Genomic DNA, 16,516 nt, shown 5'->3' with positions numbered 1-16,516 from the left:
AGGGCTCTGCTGTGGGAAGAAGCTAGACTAAAAGTGTGGTCAGTTGTATTCAAAAGGTAGTGTGTTAAGCCTTTTTGTTTGTGTGTGGAACTGTTTTATAAACTGGTAAGCAGCTTACCTGTCCGGTTAATTAGGTAGAATCCTGAAGTATGTAATTAGTGCTCAGAGAGCTAGGTGTTTATTTGGTTTATTCTGTTTTTGTGTATTAAAAATATTGCTTCAGCGCTTTCAAATTCCATTTCGGTGTGCAGGGTCTGATTTTAAAGGGGCAACGAAGCATGAGTGAGTAAAGCACGTTTCTTGTTATAATGGTATAATGTTTGTAATTTCAGTTTACAGTTAATGATTTCAGCTTAACATGTTTGAATCATTCATATTGTATTTTCAAACCTGCCCTGAGGCACATTCATACTTCTCTTAAGACATTGCATCTATTTAATTTTCCGTACTAAACATCATCAATTGAAAAGAGCCGGATGAACTTTTGTTTCAAGTTGTCCAGGTAAAACACTGCAATGTGAGAACTGAAAGTTGATGGCATGTTGCAGCACACCCTGCTAAAAGACTTGTTGTTTACTCCTTGCACTTTCTTCATCCTCACTTACTTCTATGGAATGTCTTGTGGGATGTCTTTGTTATGACAGCAGAAGTGCTTTTTAAAAGGGTTTGAGATGTGTGAAGTGTCTAATGCTTTTCAATCAAAGTATTCTGCAGCACTGGAAAAGACACCCCTCTAGTGCAATATTTAAATGGGTAACTGGTTGGAAACAAAGCAGTTCTATGCATGTGGATGGCATGGACTGTGAAAGTGTCAAAAGGATGGCTTGTCACAGGTTATTAGGTGGTCTGAAGATGGCATTGTCTCTAAATGCACACTTAACCCTTGAAGCAACAGTAACACCAATGGAATGTCCCTTTTAAATGGAGCACCAATGGATTAAGAGGATCTCTTGCCTGCAGCTACAGCACTTAGACTGTTTGCCATTGAATGATTCATTTCTGCATGTCTTAAACTTGTACTGCCTTGCCAGTAGAAACCAAGTGACAAGGAATGAAGGCAACACTTCCAGTTGCTTTGAGGTATTGCTTCATGTACTCGGGCTAAGAGGATTTCAAAATGCTTCAGACTGAACTCTATCAACAAGAGTGACTGATTTAGCCATTTGTGTCTCATCCCGGAGTCCAAGAGCAGGTGGGTTCCCTTTTAAATGGTGTGCAGTGTGAAGATGTTTTCACAGTGAACCTCATTAACAGTAATAGTCCTGAATGTTGTTCACACAGCCAAACATTTATATGGCTGTAATTGTTTGGATGTTTAAAAAAAAAAAAAAATTGGTGACCAGAATTGCAAGATGCAATGATATTCGTCTATGTGCTGTCTTTGTGGATTTTACTCTCAGCAGTACAGGTACAATAACAGCCTTATGCAGCAGGTTTGTTTTTATTTTAAATGCTGAACATACAATAATAAAGAAATTTACAAAATGAACACATGTTGCAGAGCCGTACATTTGTGCAATACACTGTAGACATGGACAACACACAAATGAGCTCTAACATACACATGGACCATATCATATAAATGAAGCCGACTGTTGTGAAAACCTGTGGACTTGTACCTTCTACACAGGAAAGCACGTTTCTTGTTGGCTGTTCAATGCCATTGATCAATATTTGTTCAGGATGTAAATTATTTAGCAAGTTACAAATCACATTGAGGAAAAGCTCCTGCACTGCATTGTTACAATGTCAATCATCTGAAACCTCATCAAACAGCATTCCAATTAGTCCAGACAAAGGGAATTGCATGCATATATATATGACAGGTAGAACAAATGGGGGGGCGCAGTGGCGTCGTGGTTAGCGCTGTTGCCACACAGCGCCAGGGTCCTGGGTTCAATTCCAGCCTAAGAGTCTGTCTGTGTGGAGTTTGCATGTTCTCCCCGTGTCTGTGTGGGTTTTCTCCGGGCACTCTGGTTTCCTCACACAGTCCAAAGATATGCTGTTCAGGTTGATTGGTAATTTTAAATTGCCCTCTATGTTTGTGTGTGTGTCTGGTGCCCTGCAATGGACTGGCATCCCATTCAGTGTGTAGTCCTGCCTTGCGCCCTGTGCCTGCCGGGCTAGGCTCCGGCTCACCGCAACCCTGTAAAGGATTAAGCAGTTAATGATAATGGACAGATGCAGCACAAATGCAAGTTTAGGATGTTGGAACATGACACTAAACGTCTTATTTGCCACTGGAAACAGATTTACAAGAAACTGGACACATCACCCACATTGGGCCTATTACTAGGCGGAGTGACATTGTCTGTATTGAATAGAAGGGACTCCTGAAATCAGCAGCAATTAAACACTTCAGTAATAACACCATGTGGACACAAGGCAATGTTTAATGTTGATATAAAAAGAGACGAGGAAAGAGAATCCTTCTAGTCGCATGCAGTGCACGCCAAGCCCGCATCCCGAGGGGGGTATGTATCCAGGGATGTGTCTACATGTGCCAGCAGATTGATTTGCAGGAATTAGGATGGGGCTGGTGTGTTAAAAATTGTGCAGTGATGTGCCAATAGACTTTACACAAGTGCTGTACTGAATATTCTTTTGTTGAAAACAGATATTATGTTTTCAGGCTCTAAAGATTGTGTGCATTATAGTCTTTTCCCATAAGTGTTTTTTAATGCAAAGTTTTGTAATGTTTAGTATGCCCAAGTGTCCCTTTATCCAGGAGATAGAAGCAGTGCAGGACTGGAATGCTAATGAAGGGAGTTAGGTGGAGGCTGAGACAAACTGAATCTTCCAGAGAGGCTTTGCAGGATCTCCCCAAGGGCACAGCAGAACTCTCTGGATTCATGGCTCAGCAGCCAAGTATTACTGATCTCCTCACCACAGAGAGGGGCAAATTCCCTCGACACGTAAATGTTTAAACAGGAAGTTTCACGTACAAACAGCTAGTTGAATCTACGCCAGTGAGAAGCATGAGTAAAATAACAGACACAAACCGAAGTCGTGGATGCATTCTTCATTTAAGGACTAGCACATGCATTTTGAAACATCTGAAGGTTTCAGATTAAAAAATAATGCTTATTTATGCAAAATAATTGAAAACAAAGCCTGAGGTCCCAGGAAGGATTTGCTGAGACTGCATTTCAGTGTGTGCACGCCATGCATAAAGTGTTCATTTAATGCCAGTAAACATATCAGTGTCACGTACACAGTGAATGTGAACTCCTACTGTGCTTCTAAAAGAATATATGCAAACACAAAAACATACATACATTTATGCACCTTGCTGCGTATCTTCAGCAGATTTGAGCATGTTGTTTTAGTTCTGCTTTGCTCGCAATATCGGTTTCATTAACTTGCAAATACCTTAGAAGTGGTTTCTGTATCATTGGCATCCAGAAAACAATCAGCCCTTCAGAGCCTTTTCTCACAACTGTTCCAGCCTCCTCTTCATTTTCAATGCTGAACAGCATTGTTTCTAACAAAGACTTTCAGTGTCTCACAAATACTCTAATTAGACATGATACCCCGAATAGATCTCTTTGATACAATCCAGCTGGAGCAGGGCTGTGAGGTACATTCACAGCTGGAGCAGGGCTGTGAGGTGCAGTCACAGCTAGAGCACATGGCTGTGAGTTGCAGTCACAGCTGGAGCAGGGCTGTGAGGTGCAGTCACAGCTAGAGCACATGACTGTGAGGTGCAGTCACAGCTAGAGCACATGACTGTGAGGTGCAGTCACAGCTGGAGCACATGACTGTGAGGTGCAGTCACAGCTGGAGCACATGACTGTGAGGTGCAGTCACAGCTGGAGCACATGACTGTGAGGTGCAGTCACAGCTAGAGCACATGACTGTGAGGTGCAGTCACAGCTGGAGCACATGACTGTGAGGTGCAGTCACAGCTGGAGCACATGACTGTGAGGTTCAGTCACAGCTGGAGCACATCCACTGCGTTCACATCTCTGCCCAGTGGCAAAAATCCCAAAAATAAGCTTCTTGAGCAGCAGGGTTGACATTCAAAGTCTGACACTTTTTTTGGTCAAACTTTATTTTGTGTCTCTAATTACTATGTATTTACATAGTAGCTACTTAGTAAATACATGTGTAATTACACATAATCACACTGTTATTATACACAGTTACAATGTACTTAATGTGCAAATCTTTTTGTATGATATGTACTATGTATTTACATAGTAGCTACTTAGTAAATACCTGTCCAATTAAACAAACACACATACTCTTTGCCATTTCTGCAAAGTTTTGTATAACAGTTATTGTCAGCTTTTGAGGTTTGGGTTAGATGTAGTGGGCTGAATTCCAGTCCCCTTTCAGTATTGTGAGGACGAGAACTCAGGGCAGTGTTCTAAGTGCGGTGTTCCCAGCAGTTATTGAACCTCATCATAGCCTCCTTTGATTTGTACTCTACACTTTGGGCTATGTAACCAAGCACTTTGCTTGCCTTTTTCCACCATGTGGTTGCTGACAGCGATGAGTCTATCACTACACTGATGTGCTTTCTCTCTTGGTGGACATTACGAGGATATAGCTAGTGTTAATACCTACCCCTACAAACGGTTCAGAGTCATTTCTACATATTGCAGATTATCAAGAGATGTGTATTTATCTTACAGCTCCAGGGTAGCAGTGGGAGTGAGATGGGATTTGTAGAAAACAGAAGTCATGCTACACAAATCGCCACTAAGAAAACCAACCAAGACATTAAAAAAAAAAAAAAAAAAAAAAGAAAAAACCTAATTGTAAAATAAAAAAGCACAGCTCCAGCCCTAAATGCTATTAACAAGTGCAGTACAATTACTGTTGCATAAGCAGTTTTTACCTGTTTTTTTATTTTTATTTTTATTTTTTTAATACATATAATTTCACAGCACATTAAAGTGTAACGTTTCATAAATACCAATACAGGAGGTATTACGATTTTGCAAATGCGATTATCTGAGAGCTCAGGAGTTGTTGGAAGGTCACACAGGCTACCGCTGTAACAGGAAATGTTAAGCGAAATGAGCTTCAGTAAGTTATGAGAGAGCCCCCACTTCACACAATGCATGCCTGGAATACAGTATGGTGTGCACACCACCTGCAATCCTGCAATGCTGCAATGCTGCCGTGGCTCAGCAGTGCTTGGTATTGCACAAGCACTCTGTGTAACACATACAGTACTTCTGGACTTCTTGAAGGAAAACATGTCTGTACAAAGATGCACGGCTCTCAAACACCACACCAATGTCATTTGTAAAGAAATGCTATTGTACCACTAAATAATGTTTTTTAAAAAAATGAAAAAAGGAAATTCCTAGAGCCGGTCTTGATCCTAGTATGAAGAATAACCAGGATGGTGCTTTCAGTTTCAGCTCCTGGGTTATTGTCTTCTGGAAAAGCATCTTATTAGGAAGCTGCCTGCTTGATATTGATGTCATTCAGCCCTCTGAAATCATATTTGTGTCTGCTAGTCATATCTACTTCTTTTAGTATTTCTGCAAATTCTACTGGTGAGCTTTTTACAGTTATACTGTAAAGACTCTTATAAAAGTTTCCCAAGGTGAAAGCATAGCAAAGAGTGATAAAGCATATTGAAAGTATGGTAAAGCATTGTAAAGAACAACGAGGCATGGCAAAGCATATTAGTGAACATGACAAACCAGCATGATAAACTATGGTTCATTCATAGTATAACAATGGGGAAAAGCATGGGAAAACTACAAAAAAAATACAGTATTTAACTTTTCTGAGGGGAATGCAACAGAGCTGTCACACAGGCTGCTTCAAGTCTTGTTCTGTGCTGCTGGCAGATACTGGCAGCTGTCCCAGGCTGGGGTAGCCTTGATGAACTTTAAAGTGGAAAAAAACTAAACTAAACATAATTGCAAGAAGGCAACATTTTGTGCATAGATGCTGAATTCTTGTCTTTGTGCTTAATGGAGCAGAGGTACTTACACTTATACAAAGCATGAGGTTTCACACAGCAAAATGCAGCTATTATTTATTCAAACATGTCAGTGTATAAAGGGCTGTCTATTGATTGAATCGACCCAAAGATGTAATCAGGATCAAAGAGTATAAAAACACACAAGGTATGGGTTTAAGAACTTGTTCAGTTATATGGCCAGTGAATTTTTGTAATTATTATTATTATTTTTTTTTGTAGTGCTTAAAATAAGTTGCATTAGTATATGAAGTGCACCTGTGCTCTACTGATAAACGACTTTAATAGTATGAAGGCGTTTTATTATCCAGCAGGAGGTTTTGCATTAGAAATGCAAGTTCTCCCTTGTTCAAAACATCCCCAAGGGACTCGACACCTCTAAAGAAACATGAAAAATACAGAGGAAACTTTGTTTCACGTATCAACTTGCTGCAGCTTTTACAGTTCTGTGAACTTTGGCAGATCAGTACGGCATGGAGATCATGCCAAACACATGTTCCCTGTTGTTGTCCAGGGAGAATTAGCAGCGGTAGGAGGGAGGCATTCCATATATGGGATTGGAAGGACAAGTAAAAATAGTTCCTGGAATACTGGTGCAAGCACCAGCAAGGATCAACAGAAACCCTTGAATTTTACATGCAGTCCGCAGTGTAGTGAACACTTCAAACGGTAAGGCACAAAGCAACGCTTTCTTCTTTGTTTGCCTTCTGGACAGGAGTTGAAGTTCTTGTATGGTTTTTAATTGAACTGATTTGGGAGTTATTACCTTTGTGATCTGTGCTACTCTGTCTGTCTCTGTATGCATGCAGATCTGAAGGCAAGCAGAGCACCCACGGTGTGGTGAATATTTAAAACAGCTTTTAGAAATCAGCCTTCATAGAAATTACTAAATTAGTACAGTCCATTACAATCTGATAAGAAAGTGTTGTACCCAGTGTGTGCTTTGATGAGGATAATGTGCCTCACCCACACAGTTTACATACAGACCTGAACTTATATTTAACGGCAGTGCTTTGACAAAAATGAGAATAAACTAAAAAACACTAAAACATTTGAAAAGCAAAATCATTGCAAAATTGATTAAATGAATCAAAATGTGACATTCCTTAAAACAGTCCTTGTAGTTTTGTGATGTGGGTCCACTACACTAGAGCACTGTGTAATGCTGCGTGGAAAGAGTCTGTAACAAGCTAGGTCCCTCGTGGAGTGCAATCTCCAGGCTGCTTTTATGTTAAGACTCAGTGCACAATTCACAACTGTAAACAGTAATCTTTTCTGACAATGTGCAACATGCGCCAGTCTTTCCAGTTGCCTGCGTTGTACAGTTACTACAGTAGGTTGCCAAAAGCCCAAATGTTTCTTGAGAGATAATTTGTGTAAATATTCTTTGGAATCCCTTGAACATGTAGCCCTGTCAGGATTGTAATACAATGTACTGAATCTGCCAATGCAAACAACATTAGACCTTTATCTTAAGAGTCTGTACCAGTACAGTACTGAATGCAAGGCCTGTATGAATCTTGTTCATGCTCCTGTACTGTACTAGACTACACAGACATGCTTCTGTACTGTACTGTACTACAAAGACATGCTCTTGTACTGTACTGTACTACACAGACATGCTCCTGTACTGTACTGTACTACACAGACATGCTTCGGTACTGTACTGCACAGACATGCTCCTGTACTGTACTACAGACATGCTCCTGTACTGTATGGTAATGCACAAACGTGCTCCTGTATTGTACTGCACAGACATGCTCCTGTACTGTACTACACAGACATGCTCCTGTACTGTACTGCACAGACATGCTCCTATACTGTACTGCACAGACATGCTCCTGTATTGTACTGCACAGACATGCTCCTGTACTGTACTACACAGACATGCTCCTGTACTGTACTGCACAGACATGCTCCTATACTGTACTGCACAGACATGCTCCTGTACTGTACTGTACTGCACAGACATGCTCCTGTATTGTACTGCACAGACATGCTCCTGTACTGTACTGCACAGACATGCTCCTGTACTGTACTACAAACATGCTCCTGTACTGTATGGTAATGCACAGACATGCTCCTGTACTGTATGGTAATACACAGACATGCTCCTGTATTGTACTGCACAGACATGCTCCTGTATTGTACTACACAGACATTCGCCTTTACTGTACTGCACAGACATGCTCCTGTACTGCAATACATACATGCTCATGTGCTCAAGGGCTTCTTTTCAAAAGCAGTCTTATTAATCAGTGTTTCTTCTGCCTTGCTGCAGTATTATCATTAATTTAATACAATGTGCCCATCGCCAGACACTGTGACTATAATATTGAAGGTTATGCTGATAGAATTGGATGTAGACGATATTCAATGCTCTTGTAACAGACTGCCTTATCTTCATCAAGCACAGCAGCGTCTTGACTAAGCAAACATTTTCTGAAAGTTTAAGTTCTCTGTGTGCCAGCAGTGTGCAGAATTCCCCAACAAGAAACCTTTTTTTCTTTGCTGCAAACCACAAAATGAAGTACATACCTGTGTTAATATAGAACTTTTGGAAAGAATGAAAGATCAAGCTTGGGAGTTTTGGGTTAGCATTCATCCAGTCTACCTGTGCTACTACTTCTTCTTCCTCTTCTTCTGCTGAGAATTTCTTTTGATCGATCTAATGTCAGCTGCTGTATGCCAGAAGAAAATTCACAAACCTTTTAAATTAATTCTTCTATCTGCTTTTGGATAGCATGAGAGTTGCTGCACGCGTTCCCTGTAGTGTACGAGGGTTCACGCAAGAACATACCTTTTAAAAAGATGTTTTGCGGTCAGGAAGGATTGCACATTTAATTTGTTGGGATGTTAAGGGGGTGTGAAATGGCAGATCTTTTCATTTCCAGGTTAAGGGGAATGAATCCAGACCAGGATCAGAGCCTGGTATCAGTTTAGACAGGGAAGTGGGTTTAACCTCTCTGGAGTTCCTCTCTAGGTATCTTCAGTCTCTCACTCCAGAGCAGACAATACCTAGCCACAGTATTCTGGCACATCGGTTACATTCTGTCTAGGCTTTAACCCTAAAATCAGAATCCCTTGTTATAAAGCAGACTTCAAAACCTATCGACAACACTGCTCTTCACAGCTTAGTCGTGTTTAAACAAATAATGCATAAAGCTTAAAAGATCTTTCACTGGGGTGCTTTTCAAAACACAGCCCGCATTATTTATTCATCAAGTAATGATGCATGAAAATGAAGGTTGCAATAAAAAAAAAAAAAAAATCCTTTCTCTTACTGAGATTCTTTCCATGTTGTTTTCTGGTTTTGCAGTATTAATCGCGACTGTGGAGCAGTGTGTTCATGAGAGCGGTAATTGCATCTTCAAAACGTCCTAATACTGGTTATGCTATTACTGTATCTCCCTGGTCAGCTTTTAATTACTCAGCAACTCATTTCATGGTTTAAAAACAGCTGCTAATTTGTTAACCAAATTGAACAATCTTATAAAATGCCGTGGAAAACTCCAGCAATCTAACTGTATAATACAATTGAAAGATGCCAGAGTACATTAGCACACAATATAACCCTAAACCTAATGCTAACCCTAATCCAAACCCTAAAACTAACCCTACCCAACCATAAGTCTTTTCTGATACAGTTGTGTACTTCTAAATGTCATTCAAAAAGATCTACACATTTAGTACATTGGAGCTATGCACAACATGTCCATTGTAAGTATACGTGTATTTACTAAGTAATTACTAGGTAAATACACAGAAATTAGAGGCACGTCATTAAAGTGTTAACCAGGTTAATTATTGACTAAACTTCAAACTCTCAGCACTGTCACTGATACTGTCACACAGCAGCACTGCTCTGAAATACAGTGTAGTGGGGGCTGCTGTGAGATACAGTGCTCTGAAATACAGTGTAGTGTGGGCTGCTGTGAGATACAGTGCTCTGAAATACAGTGTAGTGGGGGCTGCTGTGAGATACAGTGCTCTGAAATACAGTGTAGTGTGGGCTGCTGTGAGATACAGTGCTCTGAAATACAGTGTAGTGTGGGCTGCTGTGAGATACAGTGCTCTGAAATACAGTGTAGTGGGGGCTGCTGTGAGATACAGTGCTCTGAAATACAGTGTAGTGGGGGCTGCTGTGAGATACAGTGCTCTGAAATACAGTGTAGTGTGGGCTGCTGTGAGATACAGTGCTCTGAAATACAGTGTAGTGGGGGCTGCTGTGAGATACAGTGCTCTGAAATACAGTGTAGTGTGGGCTGCTGTGAGATACAGTGCTCTGAAATACAGTGTAGTGGGGGCTGCTGTGAGATACAGTACGCTCTGATGCTCACCCACTCAAGGTCAGAGAAAAGGCCAGGTACTATGAACTTCTGTGGGTGTATATTAGAGGTGTCCTACTTGTATTCACTGATTAATTACCTTTAAGAAATGTGAAGTTCTTAGGTATTAATTAAATGCTGATGTAAATAGCAGCATCTTAAACAATAATGCATTTGAGCTAGAGAATCTGCTTACCGTACTGTATTTACAGCATGTTCACTTAGCTATGTTACCACTACTTAATTTACAAAAAAAACACACTCAACTATAAACTGAATGAAACTCTACTATTCACAGGTTGTATCTACAATAATGTCAAGATTTGTTTATATACCCTATTATTAAAAAAAGAAAAAAAAATGCTGTGCCTTTAAATAATTTCAATCAATGTTCCCAACCTCTTGAGGGACTGAAGCTGTCAATTTGCCAACTTCAAAGCAGCCGTAGATGCTTTCCACTAATTCTCTTTACCCTCCCTCTGCCTCTCCCTCCCTCTTGCTCCCCTTTCCACTCTCTCTCCTCTTTATGTTCTCTCTTCTTTGGATTTCAAATCATGATCCTTTCTGCTGCAAAGAAAACTCCACCTCCTCCAGGCTCTGAGGTGTTAATGTAGTGTCTCACTGACAGTGCTGCTTTTCCCTGTCTGAGATCCAGTCCCAAATAAACAAAGAGACACACAAAGAACTGAAGCATGTGGGGGATAGAAAGGTAGCTGCCTTTGCAAAAACGAACCATGTTGATGCTACGCTGCTGCCTCCCTGCTTCTCTGATTCTCACATTTGGGGAGTAAGAAGGAAACACACACATTGGATTTCTTATCATATAGAATGCTCACGTCTCTCTTCTCTCTGGCTGAATCCGGGGAAAGGACTAATGTACTTTCTTAGTGTGAAAGATACAAACCTAAGACCTAGTCCTAAGCCACTGGAGGCATGATATCCTAATTGATCTCGCCCCATGGAATGCAACCTGCTTGTGGATTGGAGCCTCCGAATATTTGTACTGTAAAGAGAACCGAAACGGCTTTGCTTCATTTTTTATGTATGTCTTTTTCTTTTTTTTTTCTTTTTTTTTTGTTGAGTTGCACGCAGCTGTGATTTTTGGCATCTGAAAAAGAGGTAGGAAAACTAATTTCTTTTCACATCGGGTGTTGACATTTACTGTAAAGAGTTGTGAGTTCAGAGAGGAGAAGGAAGCGATGCATCCGGGTGCATCTCTGTTTAAGTGGAATACTTAAGGAAGTTAGTACAGTGTGTAGCTTTGATTGAACAGTCTGATCTTGTTGCGTTGTCAGTTATTGCTGATGTAATGATGTCATATTAACAGCATAGTGACTTGGTACTGTTCATCGGATTTATGCTCTTCCACAAGAGCATTGATTTAAAACTTTCCTCTATCACTGGCATGCAGGTTTCACATCATGCTTTATAGGGGGTTTTCTTGTTAATACTCAGCAGCACTATTAATAGTGTCAGCTGCTGGGTGTTGTCTTTGTTGTCATGGATTAACAGAGGAGTTTGTGAGTTTGCCTCTTGTAAGCCTTTTGCCTTTATTGTACAAAAGTAGTTTTGTTATTAACAAGTAGGGACTCACTTAATCAGCCACAACATTGGTGCCATACTGTTTTTTTTCCCCCTGCAATTAATAATTAAAGAATATTTCTTGAAACTGATTTCAATTTCAGATTTGGCTACCGCAGCTGCTGTAATCAATCACAATGACAATCTAGAACCGCCAGGGCATCCCTGATTCAAGTTCTTAGCAAAACGGGAAGGATGATTGTACTGTAGTTCAATTTAGTGTAGACTTATAAAAAGAAACTGATGGCTATGTTCATTATTTTCAGAACAAGTATAATAATTATACTGGATCCAATGAAAACATATATACAGTAGCTAGCAACACTTTACATGAAGTGTCTCTAATTACTGTGTAGTTACTGAGAAACACATGCATCCTTACACATCATTACAATGCTATTATGCATAGTTATAACGTACTTAATTGGTGCATCTTTTTGCACAATATATGTAAGTACACAGCTTTATCAGAAAAGGGTTATGGTTATATTGTGCAAAAAGAGTTCCACATTAAGTAGATGGTAACTATGCGTAATAAAAGTGTGTGTAAGTACACATGTATTTACTAATTAACTACTCTGTAAATACACAGTAATTAAAGACCCTGAATGTAAAGCGTTAGCCAGTAGCCCCTGTGTTATTACCCTGCACTGTGGCAACAGTGGATCAGATTGTACATGTTTTAGTATGATGATGGCTTGGCATGTTTGCAAAAGCATTCACTTATCTGGAATGTCCTGCTATGTGTAATTGTTTGATTGAATAGCGCCACGGGCTAAATTATACTGGCAATAAAGCACTGCTAGATTTGTTGATTAAATTAACCATTACATTTTAGAATGTTGGAAACTATTATTATTATTATTATTTATTATTATTATTATTATTATTATTATTATTATTATTATTATTACACTGTGTAACAATTTTTTTTTTTTTTTTTTGTTCATGGGTAGTAAGTGTTATTTTCTAATTGCTTATGCCTCAAAAGTATAGAAAATGGCTATTATTCCCCACAAACTTTGCTTTTGTGACCAGGACAGTGATATTTCAAAATATCACTATTTCCAATGGGAAAACGGGCAAATGTGTGTCTTTTCGTTGACAGACAGTTGACAAAAGATTTAGAAGTGAGTAGTTTTTTGAGATTTACAATTATACTGTATTTACTGTATAAACTACTCACTTCTAAATCTTTTGTAGTCATTTTTATATTACTTTAGTATAAATACCTGTTAATTTGGATTCATATGTTGTTTTTTTCTGACTTTATGTGAACGAAAAGACACACATCTGCCCGCTTTCCCATTGGAAATAATGATATTTTGAAATATCACTGTCCTGGTCACAAAAGCAAAGTTTGTGGGGAATAATAGCCATTTTCTATACTTTTGAGGCATAAGCAATTAGGAAATAACACTTACTACCCAGGAACAAAAATTGTGTTACATAGTGTTATTATTATTATTATTATTATTATTATTATTATTATTATTATTATTATTATTATTAATATTATATTATTATTAGTAGTAGTAGTACTATTAGTAGTAGTAGATATAGTAGCAGTGGTAATAGTAGAAGTTCTGTATATTTCAGATAACATATTTCACACCACATGCTTTATTTCAGTTGCATTTGTAGATGACTAATAGCATCGCCACTCTGTGAAAATTTTGAATACGTTCAGACGAAGCTGCTTGATTTATGAGTTTGTGCTTCCAGGTCAGGAGAATCAAAGATGAGATAAAGGAGATTGCTCGTCACTGGCAATGAAACATCTGTCTGCAGCTCATTGTCAATAAAGAACAGCCCTTGCAAAACCGAGACTTTTACTGTCAATAAAACTGTCTCTGGGCCACAGGCAGCTATTCCATTTCTGTAACCAAACCAATCAGATGCTCCTCAGATTTCACAAAGCAGCTGGGGTGAGCGCCTTCAGAGTCAAATTCAATGTTGAGGGATGCAATGTTATGAAGATCTGAGGGGTTTTGGGCTGTCTTGAACACAGCCTGTGTTTGTATGATCACTCCTGGTGAATACATCAGTTGCTGCTACAGCAAGTGCTCTAGTGGTTTGGGGGAAGCCTGTGTATCACCAAAGGAATGGATGCAAGATGAACATCTGCACATGCAACAGCAATACAGACACTTTGTTTTGAATTCGTTGATTCGATCTCCCTGTTGAGCAATGCCCTTAGCAATCTAGCAGCTGTAATCACATTCTGGAAACTTGAACATCTTGTGATTTATATAGGAGATTAACTGGGTTTACACAGGGATTTTTTTTTTTTTTTTTGTATCGCTAAGGGCTTTGTTTCCATATTCACTGTCATGGGTGTGGACCTCGGTTTGGTGTTATTTAAAAAAAAAAAAACAGCTGGCAAGCAGGAGCTGCAGATAATTCATCAAGACAGTTGAGCCATTTTATCAATCATGCTGTATTTGAAGATACATCTTTTTTTAAGTACTAGAATGACTAATGGTTTTGAAAAACAAGAATATCAATAAGGATCTATTCAAATGCACTCCAAGCATGAAATGAGGAACAGGGCAATAACTCCTATGCCATGTGGAAGGCAATGTAACAAATAGGCGTACTGGCGCGCACTCCCTTTGGGAGTTGAGTTCTTGTATGTCCCATCATTAACTAATGGTGTGTGTGTGTGTGTGTTTATACCTGCTCAACATTCATTATAGATATAAACTCATTTTTTATAATTAGAGATATGTGGGTTCTTATTCTCAAACTGCTGTCAGTTCGGCAGCAAGCTGAACGGCTTTAGAAATGAAATGAGCCTGGGAACGTTATTCTTTCATCATTGGATTTCCGTCGGCAGACAAGAGCCCGAGTTCCCTGTATAACAAATGTTACTCCAGATCCCCTGCCGCGATATTAAATGCACAATCACACCTTGTATCATTGCATGCACATTTGCACTGCTGTAGTTCTGTGAGGCAGGTGCTTGGCAAACTGAAGATAATATTGAAATCAGTCACTAAGTGTAATTAAGGGTCATTCTTTAGCATAGCTGTCCTCTCTGACAATATCACAGACCATGATTTACAATGTGACAAACAGACAAGACACACAAGCACATCTGTGCTTCTACATTGCATGGGGCACACAACTGCATGCAACACGCCTTTGAGTTCGTATAGAGACACTCAAAGATAAACACATGTTTGGTCACACACTGCCACTCGAGACACATGCCAACACTTCTCTTCTGCACTCTCTTACACTTTTCTGATCTGATATAATACGTACTCTACTCTCATCTGAGAGCAACTTGCTATACTATTCAATATATATATATATATATATATATATATATATATATATATATATATATATATATATATATATATATATATATATATAATATACACCCAATTTAGCCTGACCACATGGCCAGTGGTGCAGCATGAAAAAGCACCTGTCCTAGTGTGCTTGAGTTTCTTGGTGGAAAATCTACTGATTGTTAATAAAAACTTGCCTGGTTCAATTACCCCCCCCCCCCACACACACACACACACACGCACACGTACACACGCACACACGCACACACACACACACACCTCTCCCCTGTCCATTATTTTTAAATGGTCAGTGCATGGTTGATTTGAAAAACAGTAGGCACAGAATGGTATGTTAAGCTTAGCTGGGTGCCGTTATTTTTAAAAATAGAATGGTCTTTTAGGTATTGGTGGGGGTTGTTCCATTGACTTTTAACAGAGGGGTCCTCTTATCAGAAAGAGTATTTGTTTTAATTAGTTTCATTTAGGAAACAATGACCTACAATGTCCCTCCCTTATAAAACGTTCCCATAATAAAAGCAAAGTGTAATAAAGCACAGAGAAAGCATGGTAAATCATAGGTAAGCACTGTAAAGCACAGAGAGTTATGATAAACCATATTTAAAAACATGGCAAACCACGGTAAACTACAGTAAATACATGGTATAATTATGGGGAAAACATGGTAAAAGTGCACAAATACCATGCAAAAATACTGTGGTACACTTTTATATAAGGGCTTCTAGGATGATTTGTCAAAGTTCTGTTTAATTCCAGTAGGACCTGGGTGACACCCGTAGAAAACTTTACCTCTGGTACCTTCAGGAATCCTAGCAGGTGAAACAGCTTCTTTATCGTCCTTTACAAATTATTAATAATCACCATCTAGCTGGAGGCTTGTGTTCTCAGTCTCGCATTCAGCACCTGTATAAATATAGCTATCAGACCTTCCTGTCAGAGGCAGTGTGATTTCTCCTGGGAATAAACCACATCGGTAGGCTATGAAGAGATTGCCGAGATTGCTGATCCCCCCACCGCCCTGCCCTGTCCCAGGGTAGATCCCGGGATAATGGATTGTACACTTTACACAGTGGTACACTTACTGAAGAATTACTTTAACCATCGCTCCCAAGATTTATTCAAATCCAATTCAAAGCCGACCTGGTGGATGCTAGTGGATGCTGACCGTAGAAAGATACAATGGAGGCAATATGCAGGCCTGAGGTACTGAACTGCATGAAAAGAAAAACCAAGGATCTACCTGGACTAAAAGGCATGTTTAATAAACAATGGTCCAGTCTGGCTTCCTTTGTGAAGCTAGCCCTTTACCCAGATCAAAGGGCCGAAGGGGGTCAGGT

The 16,516-nt window shown here is 39.5% G+C and overlaps 1 protein-coding gene across 2 annotated transcripts in view; it reads left to right on the top strand.

The window, feature by feature from the left end:
- The first annotated feature begins 6,530 nt into the window (after positions 1–6,530).
- The window catches only part of LOC121324680 (delta-sarcoglycan-like), a 112,503-nt gene continuing 102,517 nt past the window's right edge, over positions 6,531–16,516 (top strand). The window contains exon 1 of one of the 2 annotated variants that reach the window (XM_041266793.1): positions 6,531–6,619. The gene's annotated coding sequence lies outside the window, so the exon portion shown is untranslated. Of the gene's footprint in view, positions 6,620–10,943; positions 11,398–16,516 lie in introns of those variants that run through there. The other variant, XM_041266794.1, reaches the window with a different exon arrangement.

This window comes from Polyodon spathula, chromosome 12, assembly GCF_017654505.1.
Source record: "Polyodon spathula isolate WHYD16114869_AA chromosome 12, ASM1765450v1, whole genome shotgun sequence".
NCBI lineage: Eukaryota > Metazoa > Chordata > Actinopteri > Acipenseriformes > Polyodontidae > Polyodon > Polyodon spathula.
The sequence above is the reverse complement of the archived record's forward strand: the minus strand, read 5'-3'. Positions and strand labels throughout refer to the sequence as shown.